Source organism: Zonotrichia albicollis, chromosome W, assembly GCF_047830755.1.
Source record: "Zonotrichia albicollis isolate bZonAlb1 chromosome W, bZonAlb1.hap1, whole genome shotgun sequence".
In the NCBI taxonomy this organism is placed as follows: Eukaryota; Metazoa; Chordata; class Aves; order Passeriformes; family Passerellidae; genus Zonotrichia; species Zonotrichia albicollis.
Window position 1 is genome coordinate 4,370,319 of NC_133859.1, and position 27,521 is coordinate 4,397,839.

General features: G+C 44.2%; 1 protein-coding gene across 6 annotated transcripts in view; it reads right to left on the reverse strand.

The window, feature by feature from the left end:
- LOC141726933 (ceramide transfer protein-like) overlaps positions 1 to 27,521 on the reverse strand; it is a 283,561-nt gene that overhangs the window by 182,191 nt on the left and 73,849 nt on the right. The window lies entirely within an intron of this gene.

Consider the following 27,521-nt stretch of genomic DNA (forward strand, 5'->3'; position numbering starts at 1 on the left):
AAATCTCAAATTTGGTGAATTCTCAAATTGACTGAACCAAAACCACTATAGTATGTACTCCATGCATAACTATACTTGAACAAAAGGGGGGGGACACTGGCTATCCCCTAGCAGAATGGTTAAATATCAATCTCTGTTATTGGAACAAGATGATGTTATTCTAAAAACATCTGTTGTAAACCCTGCAATGTTTTTGTCATGTACATTAATTGACAATGTGCCTGAGCATGACTTTTTACAGACATTAGAAGAGGCCTATTCCAGCAGACCAGATCTGAAGGATGTGCTTCTAGACAATCCAGATTGGGAACTGTACACAGATGGAAGCAGTTTCAAGAGAGATGGTAAGCATATGACAGGTTAGGCAGTGACAACCATGGACAAGTTAACTGAAGCAAAGGCCTTGCCATCAGATGCATCATCACCAAAAGTCGAACTCATTGCACTGACAAGAGCTCTAGAACTGAGGGAAGGAAAGAAGGTTAATATATGGATTAACCCTAAATATGCCCTTAGTGTTGTCCATGCCCACAGAGTCATGTGGAAGGAAAGAGGGCTGCTGGCTGCTCAAGGTAATTAAATCAAACATGCTGAACAGATCCTTGCACTCCTGAAGAATATTTGGAAGCCTACAGAGGTAGCTATTATGCATTCCAGAGGTCATCGAGAAGGGAAACAACTCCAGAACTGAGAAATTGCTTTGCTGATGAAACTGAAAAAAGGGGTTGCAGGAAAAAGCAGTCGTGAATTGTTATCACAAAAGGAAATAGATCTGTCAGGGTTTACCCCAAATTATGATCAGAGGTACCACAAGTTAATTAAGTTCCTTAGGGCTGAAATTAAAGAAAGCGGGTGGGCTGTTACCTCAGTGGGACAGGTTGTAGTCCCACTACTTCTCCTTTGGGAAATATTGCAATGAGAGCATGAGAGTACCCACTGGGGAACAGAAAATCTTTTGAAACATCTGAGGAAAGTAGTAATAGGAAGAGGGATGACTGATATTGTACAATCTATAACAAGCAAATGTGAAATCTGCTGTAGAAACAACCCTGACATGAGCAAAAGAGTTGTGTAAAGGAATAACAAAGGCAGGGGATCTCCCTGGAGATTATTGGCAAATAGATTTTGCTGAGATGCCACACAAAGAAGGATACAGGTATGTACTGATGTTGGTTCACACCTTCAGTGGATGGCCTGAAGCTTAGCCCTGTCACACTAACACAGAAAACTGTGGTGAAAGTTTTGCTCAGTCATATAATTCCAAGCTTTAGGATTCTGTTTGGGTTGTCATCAGACAGGGAGTCACACTTTGTTGTACCATTAGTCAGAGAAGCTAGATGGGTTCTAGGAATTGCTTGGGACCTGCATACACCCTACAGGCCCAAAGCAAGTGGCAAAGTTAAACACATGAATGGAACCCTTAAAACCCAGATTAGTAAAATCTGTCAAGAAACATCCATGACGTGTTCAGGCCTTGCCTATAGCCTTACTGAGAATCCACATACAACCAAGGTGGAGAGAAAACATAAGTCCTTACGAAATATGGTATGTCAGGCCTTATCAGATTCTGCATATCCCTGAAGAAATCCATATGAGGAGGAAAATTGACATGAAAAGGTATTTAATTGCTTTAAGTTCCACTTTGCAGAAGCTCCAGATATTCGTCATGTTATCCAGGCTGACAGACTGGACACACCTGCTCATCTGTTCAAGCCTGGAGACTGGGTATATGTTAAATGGTGTGATAATGATCCCTTGTAAGCTAAGTGGCGAGGACTCTTGTTCTAAGTCCTGCTGTCTACCCTCACCACAGTCAGGGTCACTGGCAAGAGACCCTGGATTCACTACACCAGAGTTAAAAAGGCTTCTGCTCCTGAAACCACTGGGAAAACAGAGACTGAGGAGACTGATACAAATCAGGATGATGTGGTTTGAATTGTTCTTTTTGTGCCTGTTATCTGCACAGTTAGTAGCCATGGCTCAGGGTTGGCCCCAAGATTCACATGTGACTTTAGTCCAAAATGTATCCAAAGCTCTTCATAAGAACAACTGTTGGATTTGTACCCAATTGCCAGCTATGGATGGGAATGGTAACTGTCAACTGATTGGTGTTTTAATAAAAGTGAACCCTTCCAAAAGGTGAGAACAAATCAATTGGGCCTATTGGCCTCCTATACTCCTGAGTGGCCTAATTGATCACGGGAATTATACAGTTCCCTGCACAATCATAAATGCCACAGAAAAGACCATCCTTCCTTCATATTGCCCTAAGACTGAATCTGTAGAAAGAGTAAATCTAAAACCTGTGAAAAAGATGTCACTGACATCATGGAGACTTGTTCTACCACACAGGACAGGGTGGTATTGGATATGTGAAAATGAGGCCTGGAAAATTCTGCCCCTAGATAAAGATTGAGCCTGTGCCCTTGGGGCTGTAATTCCAAACATAACAATATTTGAACATGTTGAGGATCCAAATGAAAGGATGAGGAGGACAAAAAGATGCATTCATCACCTCACTGAGCGTCCCACACTTTTCCATAGTGTAATCAGAGCTCTCATTCCCTCTTTGGGATAAATTGAGCTGGACAGAGCAGTTGTAAACGTTTCAGTCATTATTAAACATATTGAATGGCAGACTTCAGATGCAATTTCAGCCTTACAAGAAAAAATTAATGATTTGTCTTGTGTGGTTTTGCAAAACAGAATGGCTCTCAATTTCCTACTAGCCACACATGGAGGCGTGTGTGCAGTCATTAACACTAGCTGTTGTTTTTATATGGACCAGAGTGGAAAAAATTAGGAAGGATTTTGCTTTACATGATGTAGCTTTCAAAAAAACCACTCTGAACTTGGACTATATCTTCCACATACTGACTTCATGATTGCCAAACTGGGCCTGGATAAAAGAATTGTTCATAGTAGCTGTAGTTATACTTGGGTTTTGTACGATAGCTGATTGTGTAAGTGGGTGCTGTGGTTAGATATTTGGAGCACAGACTATACAAGGTAGAGTTTTGTCAAGTCTCCAAAAGGGGGAAATGATGGTAAATTGATTTTTGCTTTTATATATTCTTCATCTATATGTGTAGCTCTGTAGCCTGTTACCACTTACCTATATAGATCCATAGCTAGTATTTTCTTATCCTGTTAGACAGAAAGAAAAAATGCATTCCTAAGACTCTATCCTAATCTTCTGAGAACCAATGTCAAACCACTCTCCCAAGACACTTTCTCATAAACAAAGTAGAGCTATTAGCAAAATGGGGGCTTCAGAAGATGGTCGAACCAAGAGGGGGACTTAGCTAATTGTGAGAAATGCCTACTCACTTCTAATAATTTTAGAAAGGTTTATAAAACTTTATCAAAAAATACAACACAAGAATGAATAGAGAAAATGTTACGGCGCCAGCAGCAAAGGATTTTCCCCACCATGTGCTTGCCCACACAATGGAGGTTTCGCCTTTTAATCCTTTAACCCCTCCCAAGGTTCTGTCCATTGACCCCTTCTTCGCTGTCCACCGGTGGAGATCACTTCTTCAAATCCTGATTGGAGGTCAGATGTGGCCATAGTGACAAGCCGACCCTCCCAGATGTCCCAACCGCGGCTGTCTCTTGATAACAATGTGAAGGGGTAAAACATAACTATAAATCTTTAAACTTTTCTTAACCTATATACATGATATTTGTCTGTTAATTGTGAGAGTCAATCATCACATCACTCATCTATCACAATCCCCCCTTTTCCTTTTCTACAGATTATTTGGCTCGAACAATTTAACCCGATGAGTCATTCTAGCATCTGTTGATGTGGGCAAGGACAGAGGGAACCAAAGGGAAAAGAAACAAAACCTTCCTTAGACACCCTTATCCAGAATGAACAAAAGGTCATTAAAGAGGTCTGGTATGGCTTTTAGCCCCATCTAACTTGCCTATGGGGTTGCTACCTATAGGAGGTGTCTTAGTGGTGAGTACAGAGGTCAACTTGGTCTTGCCCTCCAGTCCCTTTTTTATTCAAAGACAGTTGGGGAATTACAGAGGTCTAGTATGGCCTTTTGTTCCTACATTACCATGCCTACAGGGTTGCTACCCGCAGCAGGGCTATGGGGTCTTCTCAGTAGCAAAAGGGGCAACCCAGTCTTGCCCTCCTTCGTCTTATTTTCTTAAGGAAGCTGTCCTATTACTTTTTACGGTCCCTTGTGTACTTTCCCTCAACAGATGCTCGTAATTCTTCTTCATTAAAACATGAAAAAAAACCCAATCAAACAAAACCACAACAGTTTTTGGGCTGGCTGGTGAAAGCTTGATTCTACTTTTTGGGTGTCTTGGTGTTTTCCTGGTTGTCTCTCGGTGTCTGCTAGACAGTCAATCTCATTTCCCCTGGCCTGGATGTTACAGTTCATTCTTTGGGTTCTTCTACTGGGCCTTTAACTCTGTTGACATGAGTCCATCCCCGCTCTGCAGTTCGCACGGCCGATTCATTGGTGAGCAGTAGCTGGAAGGGACCTTCCCACTGAGGAGTTAGAGGTTGATCTCTCCATGACTTGATCATCACCCAATTCCCAGGATTAATATTATGGATTCTGAAATCCAGATTGGTAGTTTGAGGAATTGCCCCTTGATGCCTTAGCCCTTCTAAGGTTTGTGCTATAGACATAACATAGTTTTTGGCATTGGTTTTCCCTTCCTCATAGGTGGCAGCCTTCTGGAGTGAGGTCAGGAAGGGTAACCCAAACATCATTTCATAGGGTGAGACCCCAGATCTGACCGGGGCTGGGTTCTAATTCTTAATAAGGCCAAAGGGAGACATTTTATCCATGACATTTGAGTTTCAATCATTAGTTTAACTAGAGCTCTTTTAAGAGTTTGATTAATTCTCTCAACTCGACCAGAACTCTGTTGATGCCATGGAGTGCGTAACTCCCATTTAATTCCCGGGGCTTGAACAACTTTCTGCAATATCTTCGATGTGAAATGAGTTCCCCAGTCTGAATCAATCCTGTTTACCATCCTATATTGGGGAATGATTGATTCTAGGAGTGTTTTGCTCACAACACTGGCATTGGCTTTCACAGTTGGTACCGCCTCTACCCAATCAGTCAAGTGTTCTACTATCAATAGCAAAAACTTTCACTGTTGTACCTAGGGAAGCTCAGTAAAATCTACTTGGATGTTCTGAAGGGGCCTTAAGGCTAGTTCTCATCCTCCTCTGGGTGTTTTCCTCATGACCTTCATATTTACTTGTTGACATACCACACACCATTCAGTGACCTGCTTAGCTATCCCGAAAATTCCTATGCAGCCCCAGTCCCTTAGAAATTGATCCCTTCGTGCTTGTGTACCCCAATGTGTTGTTCCATGTATGCCTTCCAGCATTTTCCAGGCAAGGGGCTTATTCAACCTTTGCCTCCCATCTGCTAATCTCTACTTCCTTTCTTTACCTTTCTTGGCTCTTATTTTGAGGAGTTATTCCTCTTCTGCCCCACTAAACACCGTGACTTCTTGTATTTCTCCCATGAGGGTTAACCCCATCATTAGTTTTTCTATCCCTGATTCTACTGCATTTTTAGCTTCCAAATCCGCTAAAGTGTTCCCTCGCGCCTCTTGAGTTGCCTCTTTTTGATGCCCTTTAACATATACCACTGCTACTTCCTCTGGCAACTGTAAGGTTTCTAACACCTCTAAAACAAGTTTTTCGTGAATCAGTCTGTCGTAGACATTTCTTCATAGAAATCCTTTATTTGGGATTTGTCCATCTTCTGGGAAGCAGAGCCCCAGAAAAAGAATGTAAACAAATTGTTATCGGCTGTTGTGAAATGTGGCAGGTGATCCTGTGATTGGTTCATCTTCCATGTGTATCATTAAGGGCCAATCACAGGAGCAGCTCAGGGATAGGTTCCCTGGACACAGAACTTTGTTATTCATTCCTTCTATTCTATTCTTAGCTTAGCAGCTCTCTGCAAGCTCTCTCTTTATTCCTTTTAGTATAGTTATAATGTATTATATATTATATATTAATAAATCAAGCCTTCTGATCAAGGAACAAGATTCTCGTCCTTCTCTCACCTCAGCGACCGCCTCAGGTCGCTGTAATATCAGTCCTTTTCCCTTTGAATTTAATAGTCCCCTCTCTTCCCAAATTTTTCCAAAGGTATGCACTACACCAAAAACATATTTTGAGTCTGTATATATTGTCCCCCTTTTCTGTGCTAATATTTCCAGAGCTCGTTTTAGGGCATATAGCTCACACACCTGGGCTGACCAGTTGGAAGGTAACTTTCCCTTTTCTATGTCTGCTAACTCTTCATCTACTATAGTGTACCCCAATACCCGGTGCCCCGGATTACCCTCAAAAATCCATCAATGTACAATCGTTTCCCTCCTTGAAGTGGTTGATCTGTTAGGCCCTCTTTTACTCCAGTTTGATAGTTGATAATTTCTAGACAATTATGTATTAATTCCTCACCTGGTTCCCCATATAAAAACTGGGCAGGGTTGAGTCGGTTACTCACGATTAGCTCTAAATCACTATTTATTAAGATAGCTTCATACGTTAGCGCTCGGGAATCAGTGAGCCATTTCTCAGCCTTTTGGCTTAGGATCCTTCTGAGTGAGGAGTATATACTTTCAATTTTCCCCCAAAGGTTAATTTTTTGCTTTCCTCTACAAGTACAGCAGTTGCTGCCACTGCCTGAATACAGGTTGGCCATCCCCAGCTGACAGGGTCTAGTAGTTTTGATAAATAGGCAACTGGTTTCCTGGATCCTCCCCAGTCCTGGGCTAGTACTCCATGAGCTACCCCTCTTTCTACATCTACAAACAAATTAAAAGGTTTGTCTAAGGCAAGAAGACTCAGTGCTGGTGCACTGACTAATTTTTGCTTTAAAGCTTCAAACTTTTGTTCTTCATCTTCTTTCCACCTAATCTCTTCTTCTACTAGCTTTTCATACAAGAACCTGATGGCCTGCGTGTATCCTTCAATCCATAGCCTACAATATCCCAACAAGCCTAGAAACCTTTTAACTTCTCCCTTAATATTTGGCCGTTGGAGTGAGGCTATCACTGTGATTCTCTCAGGGCTTAGCCGCCGGCTCCCTTGACAAATGACATGTACTATGTATTTTACTTCCCTCTCTACAAATTGGAGTTTCCCTTTTGATACTCAAAGTCCTTGGTTCCCCAGAAAATTTAACAATGCTTTGGTGGATTCTCAAACTTTGTTTTCTTCCCATCCTGAGAGAAGCAAATCATCTACATACTGGATGAGTTTTATATCAGGTTTGATGGAGAAGAGTTGTAGTACTTCTCCCAAGGCTTGACCAAATAGGTTTGGGGATTCGGAGGACCCTTGGGGTAACCTAGTCTTCCGAAGCTGTTGCTTCCTCCTGGAATCGGGGTTGTCCCATTCAAAGGCAAATATACCCCTACTTTTCTCTGCCAGTGGACATGCCCAAAAAGCATCTTTTAGGTCTATCACACTAAACCACTGGTGTGATGGGGGGAATATTACTTAGTAGTGTATAGGGATTAGGCACTACTGGGTATCGATTCACTCTTCTTTTGCTTACTTCTCTTAAATCTTGGACAAGCCTGTAAGTCCTATCTGACTTCTTTACTGGTAATATGGGTGTATTATGGGGGGACATACATGGTTCTAAGGTCCTGTCCTCAAGTAGGTCCTGGATCACTGGCTGTAGTCCTCATCTCCCCTCCAGGGAGAGTGGATATTGTCATACCCAAACTGGATGGCTCTCATCAACTATTTTTATTACTATAGGTTTCATGTTCAATTTACCTTGATTTTTCGGTTTTGACCACACCATCTCGTGAATTTTGCCCTCATCCTCTTCCCTTAATTGGAGAAGCTTAACCACCATTTTTCCTTCCTCTGGGAATACTCCAATGCCTAACTGCACCTGTAAATCCCATCCTAATAGATTGCACCCTGCTTCTGGAACTAATAGAACATCCCTGATTCCTACTTTATTTGCCTCTTCAAACTTTACTTCCTTTATAACTGAGACCTTGAACCCCTCCCCTTTTGCACCTACTACTTGCATGGTATCTGGACTCTTTTTGCACCCCTTTGGGATTCTACAAACATAAGTTCTTTCAGCCCCTGTGTCTACTAGGAATTCAAATTCTTCCTCCTGGGGGCCTATTTTTAAAGTTATCAAGGGCTCCTGATGGTATTCTGTCCCCGGGAGGTAGAGCCCCTGATACCCTTAATCTCCTGCTTTTCCTTTTTGCTCAGTCTCACAGACCCTCAGGTCTTTTTCCTTCTGGGGGCAATTCTTTCTAATATGTCCATTCTCTTTACAGTAAAAGCAAACTGGTCCTAAATTCCCTCGTTTCCCAAATTCTCCTATTTTTGCCTAGTCCAAAGAGCTGCATTCCCCCTCCATCTATCTTCTCGCACTCAGAATCCCCCTGCTTTACCAGAGTTGTTCTTTATGTGCTGGTTTCCTTCCCTAATGGCAGTTGCCATTACCTTGGCTTTTGTCTTGGCCTTCTCTTCATGCCTTTTTACATACACCTTCTGTGCTTCCCTTAGAAGATCCTCTAACCTCCTTTCTTGCCAACCATCTAACTTTTCTAACTTTCTCCATATATCTGCCCAGGTGTCAGTGACAAAATTTATCTTTAGTAAGATCTGTCCAGCCACTGTGTCAGGGTCAACTCCTGAATAATGCCTCATATTTTCCACAACCTTTCTAACCACTTGGTTGGGGGTTTCTTCCCTCTTTTGCTGCTCATCGAAAGCCTTACAAGCATTTTGATTATGTGGAGCTGCTTCTTTGATACCTCTTATAATTAATGTTCTATATTCCTCCATGTCTTGCCTTCCCCCAGTGTTGTTGTGGTCCCAGGCGGGGCGCACTATGGGAATTTTCAGATGTCCAGGAGGTCCTTGTACATGCTCCCTTTCCCATATTCGTATCCCAGCAGCCCTGATCATGTCTTTCCTCTGGTGTGAACAACATAGTCATTATTGATTGCATTTCCTCCCATGTATAAATATTGGGACCCAGAAACTGGTCTAGTTGCTCCGCAAACCCAAGGGGGTCCTCTAATAGTCCTTTTAATTCCTTTTAAAACATTCTCACATCAGAGAAACCGAGAGGTATGGTTACAAACCAAATTCCTCCCTGTACCCCCCCAGGGGTACTTCCCTCAGGGGATAGAGTCCCAATGCTTGGCTCCCATCCTCTGATCTGCTTTCCTCTCTTTGTGCTACTCTGCTCCTGGCATTCTGACTAGGCCCATCAGCGGGTAGGGGAGGTGGAGTTGGAGCTACTGGAAGTGTGGAGGGTAAGTGGTCTGATGGGTCCCACTCCGTATGTTCTGCTACCTTAATCATGCTCACCTTCAAGGGTGCGATTTCCCCTTCCCAGCAAGCAGCATAGTCACTCTCTTCCTGACTGAATTGTTTCTTAGCTCTTACATACATGTTTAATACTTGGCGTATCCATCCCTTGTCTGACCCATATCTTGGCCAGTATACGTGATCGCTCCTAATGTCCCTTCTGGTCCATTCCAATATGCAGTACTGAATCATTTTGCTTTCGTCCTTATCTCTGGTGTTGGGGTCATATTTCCATTGGGCTCACTTCCTTCCCAGTGGACTATCTGGGAGTATGCCCATTGGTTCCTCTTCAATCTCTGCTTCTTCCTTTGGGGATTCGCTACTCACCCATGATCTCATCCTGACTAGCAGATCACAGGTCTTTCCCCAACAGAGCCCACCCTTCTAGCCACGGGCCCTCCTGACAGAGCCCACCTCCCTAAGAAGGGCGAGGGAAAGGGGAAAAAAAGAAACCAGGAAAGGAGGAAGGAGAAGAAAACGGAAGAGAGAGGAAAAAGGGTGAAACAAAGGGGAAGAGGGAGAAAAAACTAGAAAAAAGCTTTACCTCTCTTCTGAAAAAAATTCCTACAGTTCAGGGGACTTCCATCCCCACCCTGCTCTGGCTTGGCTCACTCAGCTCCAACTCGCCATGGCACAGCTTGGCTAAGGTCCGCCCCTGGCCTGCCCCGGCTTGATTCGGCAGCTCCGCCCCAACTCGCTGTGGCACGTGAAATGTTGCACCTACTATGGGGTAACCCCACCACAGCAAACCTCTCAGTGGTTGTCCCGTTTCTAGCCCTATCTCGGCTGACTCCGGGAACCACAGAGCTGGTTGCACCCAAGAGCCATCCCTGCCCGAGTTCGGTTACTGTCAGCGCCACCAGCAAAGGATTTTCCCCACCATGTGCTTGCCCACACAATAGAGGTTTCGCCTTTTAATCCTTTAACCCCTCCCAAGGTTCTGTCCATTGACCCCTTCTTCACTGTCCACCGGTGGAGATCACTTCTTCAAATCCTGATTGGAGGTCAGATGTGGCCATAGTGACAAGCCGACCCTCCCAGATGTCCCAACCCCGGCTGTCTCTTGATAACAGTGTGAAGGGGTAAAACATAACTATAAATCTTTAAACTTTTCTTAACCTATATACATGATATTTATCTGTTAATTGTGAGAGTCAATCATTGCATTACTCATCTATCATACTTATCATCAGTGTTTCTAATGAAGGATTCTTGTCAATTATGCTTATTTGCTAAACTTATAAAACTGTACTTGCCCTATGTCATGTGTGCATCTTTGGCGCATTTTCGGCGTGTATTTCAGCATGTTGTGCACCTGGGAGGACCCTTCATAAAGGTAAACATATTTTATCACCCAACTGTGTCTGGCTCATGATTTTAGGGGCCAAAAAGGCAACACAAGTGTGGAAGGGGCTCACAGCTGGTCTGTGAGTCAGAAAGAGTTAGTGAAAGAGAGGAGCTGATAAGAATCGCCTTTGCTCCTGAAAGGAGCTTTACCAAGGCTGTCGGCATGGAAACGAAGTAGAGAGAGAGAGAGAGAGAGATAAACAAGGATCAGGCTGCCTTGCTCCAGTGAATACTATGCTGATTTACTCTGACCAATGAATAAGTATAAACTTTGTGAAAGAGTATAAAAAGACAGCATGCTGTAACATAATTATAGAGAAGCCTTCTTAAATACAGTGTGTTCTTCTGTTTGTTATGACCATCTCAACAACGACACACAAGAGGCCAGGAAATTAACTTTGGTACAAAAGATAATAGCGTATACTCTGCATCCTGTAATCACCATCTTAGGCCAAAAAGGGGGGCATTGGCTTCCCCCGAGCCATATGTTGAAATATCAGACTGTTTTAATGGAGTGAGAAGACATGGAGTTGAAAGTAACCACAGCGGTAAATCTAGCCCAATTCCTGAAGACCCCAATGGAAGAGGATGAACAGTTAATCCATGATTGCTTACAGACTATCGAGCAAATTTAAGCAAGCTGACCAAACTTGCAAGACATGCCTATGGAAGATCCAGAGACAGAGCTCTTTATAGACAGAAGTAGCTTGGCGCAAGATGGAAAACTAAAAGCTTGCTATGCCGTAGACACGTGAGAGGGACCAATCTGATTTTTATTTATGCCTCAACATATGTTATATATGAGGTGAAGGATTCCTGTAGGGACTGTACATGTGCTGAAAGCCCTGTCCCCGGGGAGGCTTCCCCTGACAGCCAATCAGGTGAGAGAAAGCTTCCACAATTGGGCTACAAGCAATCCCCTACTTGCTAGTGGGGCAGATGCCTGGGAAAAAATGCCTGGAAAATCTGGCTATGGGAGGAGCTTTAGCACATAAAAACAGTTAACTGTGACATAACCAGGGGCCATTTTTCTTTGGGTTACTTGGAGGGATTGGGGGCTTGCCTGGAGGGTCAGCTTGATCCCCCTCCCCCCTCGCCTTTTTCTCCCTGCGGTCCTGCTTCCCTGTCTGGTCCTGCTTCCCTGTCTGGCCCTGCTTCAGTGCTTCTTGAGGGAGCTCCTCACCACAACAACCTTGTGCTCTGCTGTTTCTGCCTCCACCCACAGCCACCATGCCCCAGCTCTGACAGCCCACACCTTCTCCACAAGTGCGCCTGTAGCTACGGCGGCCTGTTCTTCCCCGATGGGAGAGACAGGCAGCCTGCTGCTGTTTGAAAATAATGCCTAGCTGCTATGGGAGCCACGCAAACTCATTGCAGCTTGCAGCACACTCTCCATCTGCTGAGCTGATGCCAACAGAGTGCCCCTGCGTTCTTGAGATAACACTGTCTTCTATTTCTCTCTCAGTCACTTTTTTTCCCCTCTCTACTCTCTTTGCTATCCTCCTTTGGTAGGAACACTTATCTTTCTTTATCAATAAACAGTTCTAAGATATAATAGTGCTGTGTTAATGTTTTATTTTCAACAGAGAAATCTATCAAAAAGAATCCTCACTGACTCCTTTCACAGCAGGACGGGGCAACATGTCAACTGAGGTAATAGAAGCTGCACCACTGGCTGCAGACACCTCAGCACAAAAGGTAGAGGTCATAGCACTATGAAAAGCCCTGGAATTGGCAGCACAAGAAAGAGTAAACATATGGACTGACTCAAAATATGCTTTTAGCATTGTTCATGTCCATGGAGCCATATTGAAAGAAAGAGGTCTATTAACAGCACAGGGGTCTCCGATTAAGTACAAACAAGAGATATCATCCCTCCGTGATGCCATCTAACTACCCATTGAAGTGGCTGTACTACACTGCAAAGCACACCAACGTGGGAATACCCAAATTCATGGACAAAATAGACTTGCAGGTAAAACTGCACAAGAGGTTGCACAGCAAGGCATCTTAGCATTAATACCTGAGAAAACTATTTCACTTCCAGAAATTAGCCCTGGATATATTAAAGCACATTTAAAATTAACTACTTCTCTAAAAGCCCAGAATAAAGAGGGCAGATGGCTAGTAACTCCCAATAACTGGGTCATAGTCCCACCACAAGTGATGGTACAAATTGTAAAGGAGAAACATCAGCAAACTCACTGGGGAATTGATGCTATGGTAACCAGCCTACTGACTCAGATACTCAGTGTCCGTATGACAAAGATTTTCAAGTCCGCTACAGAAAAATGTTCAACATGTCTTAAGAATAACCCTCTGAACTTAAAAAGGTATCACTAAAAGAGGAAACACTCCTGGAGCTTACTGGCAAATTGATTTTTCTGAGCTATCATGCCAACAAGGATACAGGTATCTCCCTAGTGTTTGGAGATACCTTTTCCATGTGGCCAGAAGCTTTTCCCTGCCAGACCAACAAAGCTACGGAAGTCATCAAGGTACTCCTCAAAGAGATCATACCCAGGTTTGGAGTGCCTATAAGGGATGTCATCTGATAGAGGACCTCATTTTATATCTGAAGTGTTACAGCAACTTAGTGAGCAATTAGATATCAGTTGTGATTTGCATACTCCGTGAAGACTGCAATCTAGCAAAGAGGTTGAGAAAATGAATCAAACTAATGAAACAAAGAGGAAAATTAGCAAAATGTGTCAGGAAACCACTTTGAAATGCTCACAGGTGTTGCCACTTTGTTATGAATTAGAGTACAACCTTGAGCTAACCTGAAGGTGAGCCTGTATGAATAGATGTTTGGGAGACCATATTCTTTAAAACCTTTCCCTGGGTCTGAAGAACAAACTTGGAATCAGAAAAAAAAAAGATACTTAACTTCATTAGGGAAATCCTTTAAAAAACTAAAAAGGATTATAATTTTCTCACAACCTCTTATCCTAGACAACCCAGTTCATTCATTTCAGCCCACTGTAAAAAAGTGTACATCAAGGCCTGGAAATCAGAACCACCTCAGGATGTGGCAGGACATTCCCCCCTGCTCTAGGAGGGCATATCTGTTGCCTATCAGTTGGTGCAATAACTCAGGGCATCTTCCCCCTCACATGAATTTGCTAATTGGTGAAATAACTCAATCAGGACAGTTTGTCTTGTAGTGAATTATTTCAGTGCCATGGAGGTGACATTCCCAGCTTACAATAAACATCTTGCCTTGAAAGCAAGATCATACAAAGATAAGCTGGAAATTTTGACTGACAGACACTTCACTTTACAAATTATAAAAGCTACGCCATTGTCTTGGTTTAAAAGACAGGTGTCTGCCAAGGAAGACAGAAACCTTCCTGAAATGGAAAATATGACCCCCTTCCCTCCAAATGATTATAGTTTTGAAATTATGAGGCTTTCAGGCAAAGACATGGGAAAAGGAACAGTTCTTTACTAGTATGTATCCGTATATTGAGACAAACAAACAACAACAATGGCAGCAACAACAAAGAAAACAGAAACCAAATAACAGCCTTCTCTCAGCCTGGCAAGAACTTTCCTCTTTGGTGTAGTTATGACCACAGATGGCAGGAGCAATGTTGGCTCCCGGCCAAGCAGGGCTGGTGCACTGATTTCCCCACGGCTGTAGGGGGCGCTGTGCCATGAGCTCAGCTACCTCTCCACATGGCAATGGCGACTCAGGTGATGGGGGAGAGAGGGAGTGGCTCCCTTTGCAAACTCACAGGGAGCAGCCAGTCTCAGTGCCACTCCAGGTGGCAAAATGGACTGTAGCAAGAACCTCGGAGCAGTGGGCTGAAACAGCAGAGGCAAGCACACCAGGAGTGGCAAACAAAGTGTAGCAAAAACAAAACAGCCCAAAGTGGTGGCAGGAGCAGTGGGGTGTCTGGGCGGAAACAGGGTGTTAAGGTAAAGTGTAACAACAAACCCGAAGCAGTGGCAGAAAACAGCAGGGCTGGGCAGTGGCAGCCAGGCTCCTGCAAGCAGCTTCTGCAAGCAGCTGGGAGATGCTCCCTCCAGAGAAGGTTTGGGGGTTGGGGTCCCAGGTTTGCTACTGAGGCGCCCGAGCAAATGGTGAGGGCCCCTCCCAGTGAGATCAGGTGTTGAAAAGGTCCCAGTTCAATGGAAGCTCTTACAAGCAAAGGCTCACCCACAGTATGGTGAAGCAGTGAAGGATGAAACTCTGCAGTGGCAGCAAATCCTCTGGGCAGCAACAGTCCAGTACCAAAAGCACAAACCATCCCTTCTCCGATCCCAAGAGAGGTAACGTGAGTGAGGGCTGAACTCAGCCCTTGACCCCCAGCCAAGTCTTGAGGTATGTCTGCACTTCCCCATAGAAAACCCCATGATAAGAGACTGCAGCCAACTGTATTCCATCCCCTCTCCTCTCCATCTTGGCCACATCTTTTGTCTCTTTTAAGTACCCATCATTCCCATCTCTTAGGCAACAAATGGGAGAAAAATTCCCTGGGAGAAAAGGGAAAAAAAAGGAAAAATCCTAACCTCCAACAATCATATTTTCACAAAGCAGAAGTCTTCTGACATTCCCTGGAAATTAGTGGATTCTTTTCCCCAAAGTCAGGACACTGCTTTGTGGTTACTTTCTCGAGGGTTGAGTGAAAGGACTCTGTGTACCTCATAATCAATTCGGTCGTAAGTTACATTGACTCCTAATCTATACTATTTCTTTGCTAGCTGTAATATAGGTACCTTAATGATGTACACTGTTTTATTATCTGCTAGTAGTTCTTTTGTTTTATCCTGTGTAGTAAGTAACTGTTAAAGGCCTCTTGTCTATTACCTCATGTCTATTCAATAAATAACTCATTTTATAATAGACCTGATTGGCCATCCTTGAGAACTTGCAAGCCAGAGTGATTTAGGTGCAGGTCACCTGAGTAGAGCTGCTGCCAAAAATCTGAGCCTAAGGCAGGGCTTGACTAAAGCTCTCACTCGATCCATAAGACAGGAGCAGTGGAAAGGACCTTATCTGGTTCTGTTGACTACGAGAACAGCAATGAAAGTAAAAGGACTTAACTCCTGGATTCATTGCACACGAATTAAGAAAGCTCTCGACTCAGAGTGAACAGTGAAAAACACCAGACTCCTATGACAAAAAATTTCAAAGACATCTATGAACAAGCAGGGAAATGTATACATTAATGTTTATGGGAACCTTTTTTCCTTTAGGTGGGACTGTGGGAGAAAATTTGATATTAATGTTAATTGAAGGGTTTGGTAAAATGCGCATTCTGTCCAGCTTTACAAGCCTTCCTCCCTATCCCAAGTTCAACAGGGGAACCCATTCCCTGGGGAATTATCCCTATAGATCTGTCAATTGTAATTCACTATGATAATCTAACTAAGGAAATAGCAAAAGCAAACATCACCCACTATTTGGATGAGGAAGAGAAATGTTGGCGACAGGGAGATGGCCTCCTCAATGATCCAATAGCTTGGAGACCAAGAGATAACAGAATTATTTTTGGAAAGGAAAAAGGTAAAGAGTACCCAACAGGATCCTAGTCTTGACCAGTGTTGTTTAGGATTTTGCCTTAGCCACTTCAGGAGGCCAAGCAGCCAAATTGATAGACTTATCCGTTACTAAAAATCACATCCAAAATTTTTCAAACTTGCCAGAGAGTCAAACACTCTGAAGCAAGCCTTATACCTGAAGAAAGCTCTTGGAAGGACAATGGAAATACTTGGCGAAGGTGGGATGGTGTCTAGATTGGGGAATCACACCCATGTGTAATCTAAGAGTCAATGGGGGTGTAGAGAAAAACAAAACCATACAAGTCAGTCCAGCACCATAAGCAGGATGGACAAATCAGTTCTAATTTGTAGTAACATGTGGTAGCAGCTTTCTGGTCACAGAGAGAAACAGATAGTTTCCCAGGCATCGTTCTGGGAAAAGCTGTGAGAAGCTCAGAGAAAAGAATTATAAACAGTCCTTAATCTCTGCAGCTGTGACCATGTTAAGTGTCTTATGTGATGTTTACAGTAAGGTTGTTTACCAAATGGGTGTGTTGTTAATTAGCCAATCATGTGAAATATATTACTTAAATGACAAATCAGGTCCACCTATAGCAAAGAAGATATAAAAGAAGACAGCTGAATAAAGGAGAAGCTTTTTGCCTTTATGCCTTCTGAATGATGGAGTCCATGTTGTCTTCTTTACTGTCCCCTATACCTTCGGTGACAGTAACAAACCTTTAGATTGTGTTAAATCCATGGAAGTTCCTTCCCCAGGTTATACTGTTTGGACTACTTCAGATGGATATTGTACTACTCACCTTACATTTGAATCAACCACCAGGAAAATTACCTTAAGGTTATTAACCCTATGTCCAACTTGGAAAAGAAGCCCCATAAAGGCCCAATACTGGAATAAGGCAAAACAAGATACTGGGGATGAATGGACAGGGCCTTCAGCTTCCACACAGTTTGAATGGGCCTACAGAGTTTTCTTTTACTCGGAGTCATGGCTCTAGAAAATAGGATTTTGTTAGATAATCTGACTTGGCAGATAAGGACACTATCTGAAACCATGGAAAGGGGATTTCAAACTATGAATAAACAAATACAGGCAAACACTAGATTTACATTACAAATCAGACTGGCCTTAGATTTATTGCTGGCCAAAGAACAAGGAGGTTGCTGGGTATTTAAAATTGGATAAAGAACACTGTTCTGTACACATCCCAAATGTAACAGACCTCCAGAGATGACAGAATGTAGCAAGTTGCTGAAGACAGCGGGGCTATTCAAAAGGCCTCTGAAACTAATTGGCTTAATAAAATTCTCCAAGGAATAGGGGGATGTTCCCTGAGAGGATGGCTGGCTGGAATGCTGGAAACCATCATAATTGTAGTACTTACTGTAGTAATTATTATATTCAGCAGTTGCTCTTAGCTGTGTTTGTAGAATAATCAGTTATGATCTAGAGAGAATGTATATGACTAGATAGAAATCAAACTGAAACCTATTGAATGACCATGAAGAAATTGAGACCAAAAGGGTTAATTCAATTTTTACTGTGCCTGTGAAACTTTTAGCAGAGGAACAAGGCCTGCAAAAGCTGCTTTCAGCAAGGACAGTTGGAAGATAAGAAGAAGACATCTGGCCCAAGAATGCAGTTCTTATAGATGGGTAATGTGATGATTGGCTCTCACAATTAAGGGATTAATATTGTATGTATGTTAAGAGAAGTTTTATTGATGTATGGTGCCATGGTTTGACCCGGAAACAGGATTTCTGGGATGCTGTGTGGATGGGGCCAATGAGTGCTCAGATTTGAATATTGCCATCTGGCCCAACCACTGGGCAATGGGATCCACCTCCGAGAACACAGGGTAAAAGCAGGGCTCTCCCCCTGGCAGTTTCTCTTTGGATTTCCGGCGGTGAAGGAGTTGATTCTCTCCCCCGGCCCAATTGCTGGCTGGGCTGGGGGAGGGGAAAAGCCATGCGGCCCGGCCCGGGAGAGGTAGGCCTGGCCCCCCCCAAGGGTGGAAGGAAGAAGTAAAGAAATGCCGGGAAGCAATGGGCAGCCTGTTCCCCCCCCCCCCACCTTGGAGACAGACAGAGAGAGTGCAGCCGGTGTTTGTGTGCCGTTACCTTGAAAGCAGTAAACATGTGCTGGCAGCAGGCAGCCCGGCTGAGGAGATGGTGGGGGGGGTGCAGCCAGGAGTCCAGCCGCTTGGAGGAGTTTTTAACCCTTTTTTTGGACAATGAAAACTTCACAGAACATTAACCCTTCCTAAACGAGAGATAAGAGTGGAGGAGGACGAAGGAAATGACCGAATGATGAAGATCTGGACCAGAGAGAGAGAGCGTGAGAGATGTTAGAAAGATGGAGAAGAGGGAGTGGCATTTTATGCTGGACTCTTTTGTGTAGCAATGGACAGAGCTATGTTTCCCTGGAATACAAAGACTGAGTCCAGGGGGAGAAATGTCCCAGAGCCAAAGAAGATTCAGTGTGGGTACCCCTCGGCCCCAGGGGGTATATAAAATATGGGGGGGACAGATGTCCCAGAGGTGAGAGATTGAGCTTTTCTGGAACTGGACACAGCCTCCTTAAAAGGACAACCCTGGAAGCAGCCCTGATTCTGGTCCGGTGGTGAGACCACCGGAACAAGGACGGAAAAGGCCACCATGACACATGGAAGGACTCCCTCTCCTCTCGAGGAACTGAAGTTGAGCATTCTAAAGGGTGGTGCTGGACCCAGAATTGATTTTGGATTGTATTGTATTGGGAATTTGGGGGGGAAGGAGGAGGAGGAGAGTGTTTTTGTGAGGTTTCATTTTCCTTGTTTTTTTCTTTTTTCTTCCTTTTGTGTGTAGTTTAGTAATTGTTTTTGTAGTTTAGTTAATAAACTTTTCTTCTTTTTCAAGTGAGAGCCTGCTTTGTTTATTCCTGGTCAAAATCTCACAGCACACACCAGAGAAGGTGTATTTTCATGCGGGCATTTGGCCTTGTGCCAATGTCAAACCAGAACATATGGTTATGTTATTGTAGTTTGCTGTTTGGACATCCTCTGTTCTCCCCATAGTCCCCTTTCCCCCCCTCTGTATTGTTGCCACTGGACAGCCTTGATTGTCAGGATTGTCAGGGACATGTGGAGGGAGGGCATGTACATGTGCCCCTTACATGGGGCAATTGGGAATGGGGAAAGCTTGTTGCTGGGGAGGCTTGGCATGACAACACCTCACCTCCAATCAAGTTGCAAGAAGGTCTCCACCAGTGGACGGCAAAGAAGAGTTGAATAACAGACTTTGGGAGGGGCCATGATTGGCTGACACAACAGCAGGGGTATAAAAAGTGGAGTAGCCATTTTGGGGATGAACTTGTGGCAGTTGATCCCACTCCCAGTGCTGCTCTTTTTCCTTATTCAGTCCTTTGTTGTGCTTGTTGAGGTTTAATAAACGTTTAAAATTTTAAAGTGAGCTGTTGTTTCCCACACAGACAGACAAAACAAAGGACTGAATCTCTAGGAACTTGAGGTTTGGGTAAATGGTACTATGCATGTAGTCACTGTATATAAGTGGCTGGTAGAATCATGTGTCTGCGTTAGGTTAGAATCTCCTGTATGCACCTCAGGCCTGAATAAATGATGCCCTCCTTAAGAGAATTTTAGTGTTTGAGAGTTTGATTCCGATATTTCAGACGTTTGATAACAAGATAAGGAAAAGAAACAGTAACAGCAACAATACTAAAAACAACAGTTTATAAATAGGGTGATTACATGCAAAAAATGCTTACGGACATCTGACCAATCCGATTTTACAGCAGCCAGCGCTACATGGTTTTCCAAGACAAAATAGAAAATGGCAGATGCCACTACAGTTGGTGTCCTTCCCCCGAGGCCTGAGACAACAAAAAAGAATGGCAGACAAATCATCCGCAACTGCGCTCCTCCCCCAAGCCTACAACAATGAATACCAACGGATGAACCCTCTATGTTGCGCCACGCCACGCCCACTGCTCTGCACCTTGCTTTGGTCCCTGTCTTGGGGTGATTTTATGATGATACTCTATTCCCTTATTTATTGCTCTTTGCCCAGAAATAGTAATGGTTGCTGTAGCTTTAAGGGGAGTCTGGAGCCTTGGGGCTCTCGCAGAAACTTTTTTCAAAAGCCTGTCTCCCGGGCGTACTTTGTGCGATGCAGACCTGCGGTTACTTTGTCGCTTAGCTTTCTTGGGTTTTTGTTAGCATAGGCAACAATTTTTGGGTTTTTTTCCTTTCCCTGGCCTTGGAAACTGCAATCCTTCGGCAACTTTTGGTTTTTTCTTGAGCTGTTTGGCTTGGTTTTGGTCCAAGATCAGACAAGGGGAGATGATCAGCCAGAACTGGTGAGGGAGCTGTGGGGCTGCACCATCTCGGCCAGACCTTGGAAAAAGCCGACTGAACAAAAGAAAGGACCCTAAATCCACCAGCTTCACCTGCTGTGAAGAGGAGACCAACATCAGAGATTCACCTGGTTCCTATCTTTTTCTGAGCTGCTGGGTCAACCTTTGTTTTTTTCTTCCCTGGGACAGAAGCCAGGCACCATTTTGTTCCTCCCTGTCATGTGGCCAGCCACTTTTTTCTTTCCCTGACATTTTGTTTTTTTTTTTGTTTCAGGAAGGTGGGGGGGTGGGGTGTAAGGTTCCAACAATTCCATATCTAGCATTTGTTCTTTTTTTTCCCATTCCGTGTGGGCACTAAATCAATAAACAACTGTGGTTTTTCACTTTGATCCACTAGTATTTATTTTCTCATTGGCAGACAGGGATTGTTGGAACTCCCTTTTTTGTTAGAGGAAACACTCATTCCAGAGTGTTCTTCTCCTAAACTTGTCTCAAAACTGAGACACTCACACAGAAAAAAGGAACAAAATGGCAGCAGTTCCGTGTAACATTCCCTTTTTCTTCCACCTGAAGCCACAACTCCCAGCGATGATGTTATATAGAATAAACAACCCAGACACTCATGGCTACAGGCTCCACCCCCCCTTATGGAAACTACGAGAAAATTTACTCTATCCTAGCCATAACTAGGACAATGGTGGACTTGGCAGTGCTAGGTTAAATGGTTGTACTCAATTATCTTTTCCAGCCTTAATGATTCTGTGGTCACCAAATATCCTTTCTGTATGCATTCCAAATCTTTCTTGCAAGACACCTGCTGAAATAAAGGCAATTGCAAATATTCAAGTGTCACAAAAGTTTCTGTATAAAACCAGCTAATACTGGTTTTATAAATTCTCATAAATTCTAAAAAAAACAGTTTACACAAATAAACATTTACTTGGCTACAGTTACTTAGGAAGTCCATAGCCAGCTCAGGTCTCATGAGTCATAGCTGACTGCATTGACACAAAATTCTTCCTGCTATATAGCTCTTGAGCTTGATGTATTCATGAAACAAGCTTCATAGTGATATCTGCTTAAAAATACTAGTTCAAGTGCTTAAGGCAAATCACATATAGAGGTTTATGTTTTTATATGCTTCAAAACCTTCAAGAGTATTCTGAGGGAGGGGAAACTTGAAGAAATTTTTGCTTGGTAAACCAGTCTCTGTCACTACTCTAAACAGTATTTCTTTTATTCTCTACAGAGTTAAATCAAGGCAGTTCATGGCAGATCAACTCATGTTAGTACAATGCAATGATTAAGTATGCTTGTGCTGCTATGCCCATTGCAGAACTAAAACTTGTCTACAGTGAAGTTATTTTTAAATTTTTATTTTCTTTTTTTGTATTAATGAAATACTGAACAGGGCACTAGGATACAGGACAAAGAATACAGGCCTACAGAAAACAAGAACCACATTTTTTTATTTCTGTCTCAGGCAGAAACATCACTAGCATAAATATAACAGAGGTGTTATCTATACTAAGTCCACAGTTATTAACAAAACAATACCATATACTGCTATGAAGTATGTTATAAACAAAAATTCGGTTAATATTTTTTTTGTGAGAAAGAGTTACAGAAAGGCAGCCGGATCTCTGTCCCTGCCAGAGTTCTGCGTGCTTTGTTATTGTAATCACGGGTTGTTGTAGCTTATTGCCCCTTTTGTATTAGTAAAAGCCCTGGCTAGGGTGAGGTAATGGCCCTTCCCCGAGGCTGTGCTCTTCTCCTACCATAGTGAAGACACCTGAGAGGGTGGGGGGGGTTATGCAAAGTGACTCCAAGACCAGCATGCTTTTTGGGACCCCGACTCCAAATGCAGTGAGAAAACCCTAAAAACAACGAGCCACCTAAGAGTTGAGAGACTGGAGTGATGTCTAGACGTGAGGAGGCGAGTGCTGAGCCTGCAGAGATGCGGAGTCCCTGTCGCCCTGACCATGGGAGTCGTCCCCGGCGGCGAGACTGGGCCGACAAGGCTGGGAGGAGTAACATCTGACGGGGACATCACGCCCTAAAGGCTCCCACGAGGACCGGATCCCCCGGCTCTGCCCCTAGTGGACAGAGCTGCGCATATCCTCCTCCTCTGAGTCGTCCTGGGAGACGCGACGGGGACTGCAGCCCTGCCAAGCCGCCCAATCCTGAGCTGATCACTTTTAATAAAGGCATTAAAAAGGAGAAGAAGTCTCCTGGCCCTGTTTATTTCAAAGTATACGCTGTAAAAACATATACAAACCAAGTGTTAAGAAACACTACTTCACCTAATTCAGCAGTACAAAACTATTTATCAATACCAGTTTTTATTTGGGTTTTGTGATATTGTATGGGTTTCAGCTGAGCTAAAATTATTTTTTTCCTCAGTAGCTGGTATAGTGTTATGTTTTGGATTCTGTATGAGAATAATGTTGATAACACACTGATATTTTGGTTGTTGCTAAGTAGTGTTTACCCAAGTCCAGGCCTTTGCAATGTCTCATGCTCTGCCAGTGAGGAGCTGCACAAAAAGCTGGGAGGGAGCGAAGGCAGGACAGATGACCCAAACTGGACAAAGGGATATCCCACACCATGGAACATCATGATCAGTATATAAACCAGGGGAGTTATCTGGAATAGGGGGGAATAAGGAGGCAATCGCAGTCTGGGGGTGGGGTTTACTTTGGCATCGGTCAGTGGGTGGTGAGCAACTATATTGTGCATAATTTCTTTTTCTTGTGTTTTCTCCCTTTTTTAATTTACTATTATTATTATATTTTAATTTCTTTCAATTATTAAACTGTTCTTGTTATGAACAAAAATTCGGTTAATATTTTTTTTGTGAGAAAGAGTTACAGGGACGCAGCCAGATCTCTGTTTCTGCCAGGGTTCTTCGTGCTTTGTTATTGTAATCACGGGTCGTTGTAGCTTATCTCCTCTTCTGTATTAGTAAAAGCCCTGGCTGGGTGGGGTGATGGCCCTTCCCCGAGGCTGTGCTCTCTTACAGCATAGGGAAGACACCTGAGAGGGTGGGGGGGGTTATGCAAAACGACTCCAAAGACCAGCATGCTTTGAGACCTCGACTCCAAAATCCACAGAGAAAACCCCAAAAACAATGAGCCAAATAAGAATTGAGAGACTAAAGTGATGTCTGGACATGAGGAGCCAAGTGCTGAGCCTGCAGAGATGCGGAGCCCCTGTCGCCCTGAGCAGAGAGTCGTCCCAATGCCGGGACCAAGCAGGACCGAACGCTGAGAAAGTAAGATCTGACGGGGACATCACGCCCTAAAGGCTCCCACGAGGACTGGATCCCCCGGCTCTGCCCCTAGTGGACAGAGCTGCGCATATCCTCCTCCTCTGAGTCGCCCTGGGAGACGCGACGGGGACTGCAGCCCTGCCGAGCTGCCCAATCCTGAGCTAATCACTTTTAGTAAAGGCATTAAAAAGGAGAAGTCTCCTGGCCCTGTTTATTTCACTTTATAGAGGAGGAGAAAGTTGATGGACTGTTGGTTTGACCAGTGTCATTGGAGAGGTGGCACTGTCCCCCTCCAATCCGCTGTCACTTTTGGAAAACTGTAAACGGTGAAATCAGAAAATAAACTTCCCTTTTTTCTTCACCTTGAGAACAGCAGTGTGAGCTTGTGTTCTTTCGTGTCCTATAGCGACACCACGTGAAACCTTTCCCAAAACCCTGCGTCCCCCGCTCTGGAACCCAGAGCACGTGTTAGGTTTTTGGAGAGCAGTAAACCCCAAAATGGCTCCCAGTCCCCAGGGGGCCAAGAAGAAGGAGGATGCCACGTGGACACATGCAATACCTGGTGTCCTTCTTCCCATGATTCCCCTAAGCATCCAAAAATTCCTTCCCCATCCCTCCTGATCCTCGTGACACCTTCCCTCCCCCCACCTTACCTGCTGTACCCTCAGCTCCACCCCTCTACCCCTCCCAGGGGGCGTCTGCTGACGTGATGTCACCAGGCATCCCAGCCCTCTGCCAACCCCCTGTCCCTGCCCCCTCCCCGGGTTCCCACGGTGGGGGCACACCCACTGCTTATGCCCACAACTGTACCTGTGATCCCAATGCTTCCAATTCAAAGGATACAGGGCAGGGAACCTCAGACCCAATACAGGGTCCCACTTTGTCATTCGCCCCTGTAATGTATCAGCGTGCAGGGCAAGGGGGAGGAGCCTCAATTGCTAATTGGAAAGCTTTTGGATGAGAAATGATAATAGAAAGCTGCAAGGCACACAAAGACTATGGCCTACATAGCCCATACTTCCATGGCCTTTTAAATGCCAAACTGAGTAGGACTGTAGTAGTCCCACATGATTTAAAACAGCTTTTCTCATGCCTCATGACCTCTACAGAATTCAAATTATGGGAATTGGCATGGAAACAACTGTTAAAAGAAGCTCTCCCAGACTTGCATGCTGATCCAAACACAGCAAAAGATGCCAATGGCATGCCTATTACCATTGAGCATCTCTCTGGTGAGGGCCAGTGGTCTTTAGCCCCGATCCAAGCTGCAGTAACTCCTGTTGAAGCACTTGAGAGAGGCAAAAAAGCAACTGAAAAGGCCTTCTTTACCCTCCAACCTGAAGGCCCACTTGAGCCTTATAGTAAGATCAAGCAGCTGCCATGAGAGCCTTTTTTGAAATTTGTAGAAAGGTTAACTAGAGGTATTGAAATCCAAGTTAAAAAAGAGAATGCAAGGGGAAAGGTTTTACAGGAAATGGCATTTACAAATGCAAATGAACAGTGTCAAGCAGCAATTTTACTTTTACCTCTAGAACCGCCCCCCTACACTAAAAGATATGCTTCTAGTTTGTAACAGGAAAGTGCCTCTGATGAGTGTGGCTCAGGACACCAGACCAAAGCTGCTGCCAAGACCACCTCAGTGAGTCACCATTGCCAGCCCTACACCCATTCCCTCAGCACAGCGGCACACTGGGCAGCAGCGAAGACCAGCAATGGTTGACCCCACAAAGCCATGCCTGCTTTGCAATAACCTTGGGCACTGGAGTAACCAGTATCCCCTGAAAAAGCAACTTGATGAATTTAGAAATAGCAGGGGAGAACTACAAGCGCTCCCAGAGGGTCAACAACAACAAAAAAACTGAATGGGGAGCGCTGGCCTGCCAGGTGCTCAGACACAAAAAGAGCAGGCCAAGGGAATAAAGGAAGCAAATAAGACCAAGCGTGCAGTAACATTCCTATTTCTGTAAGTGAAGCAGATGCTTCAAAGACCATGTCTGCTGGTCCTCTGTTGAAAGTGAAACAAAATGACCTTTATTATGACTTAGGTGAATCTATGTTAACCACAACTTCTGTCCATGAGCCTTACAGGTTGCAGCTGACAGAAACACTCCACCTGAAAGACACTGACTGGAATTTTGTCTCGATCAACCCACAGCAGCAGGGTACTTGGCACCAAAATCGCTGTAAGTACATTGTCATTGGGGACACCAAACACACACCACAAGAGATTGAAATTGCTCCAGGAATGACAACATCAGATCCTGAGAAATTTGTTCTTGGGCTGCACTGTTTCCACCCACCCCTGTTTCTTTCCAAAGGACAAATCATAGCACAAGCTATCCCAGTGCCATGTTTACCTGAAGGCAGCGAAAAACAAGGGCTCACAGTAGCCCAGGTGCAAGCTATAAGGAAGGACAAACCCAAAATCTGGTGTAATGTCAGTGGGGGTGGGGAGTCAAAACGCATAAGGATGCTCGTAGACACGGGTGCAGACTGCACAGTGATCGCAGCACAAGACTGGCCAGCACATTGGCCTTTGCAAAACGTGGCTGGTCACGTTTGAGGTGTAGGGAGAATGCAATTGGTGAGACAATCCAAAAGCATCATCCAAATCGAGGGACCAAACAGACAATTGGCAAATATCTGTCCATTTGTGTTAGATTATCCGGAACCATTGTTAGGGAGAGATTTATTGTCTCAGTGGGGAGTCACAATTGATATTTCAGACTCTCCACAGGATTTTTGGGCAGCGGTCACTGAAAAGCGCCTTTCACAAAAACTGAATTGGAAGACAGACACACCAGTTTAGGTAGAGCAGTGGCCACTCAGTAAACAAAAAATAAAGGCACTCGAGGACCTAGTGGAAGAGCAATGGAAAAAGGGTCACATTGTGGAGACCATGTCCCTGTGGAACTCTCCAGTGTTTGTCATCCAGAAGGCTGATAAAAAGAGATGGCGTCTCCTCCATGACTTCCGACAAATTATTAATGTCATTGAAGGTATGGGCTCTCTCCAACCTGGTATGCCATCCCCAGCGATGCTTCCCCAGGATTGGAAATTGGCTGTTATTGATAGAGAAGATTGTTTTTTCCAAATTTCCCTACATCCTGACGATGCATCACGTTTCACATTCTCGGTCCCCACCATCAATATGGAAGCCCCAATGAAAAGGTACGATTGGAAAGTTCTTCCTCAGAGACTAAAGGTCTTGCCAGCGATCTGCCAGTGGTATGTCTCTTCCCTGCTGTCCCCAGTGTGTGCAGCCGCAGAAAAGGCCATCATCTATCATTGTATGGATGATATCCTTGTGTGTGCCCCGAATCATGATTTACTCACACATGCGCTTGACCTAACGATCGATGCATTCATTGTTGCAGGGTTTGAGCTCCAGGAAAGTAAAATTCAAAAGATGCCACCTTGGAAGAATTTAGGCTTAGAAATTGGAAATAGGACCATTGTTCCTCAAAAATTAGAAATCAATACATAGATCAAGACCCGTCCTGATATCCACAAGTTGTGTGGGTCTTTAAATTGGGTAAGGCCATGGCTCAGTCTGACTAACGAGGACCTTGTCCCTCTTTTCAATTTATTGAAAGGGGGAGAGGACCCGGGTTCTCCTAGGGCTATCACCCCAGAGGCACAGAAAGCTCTAGAAAAGTTCAGACGGCAGT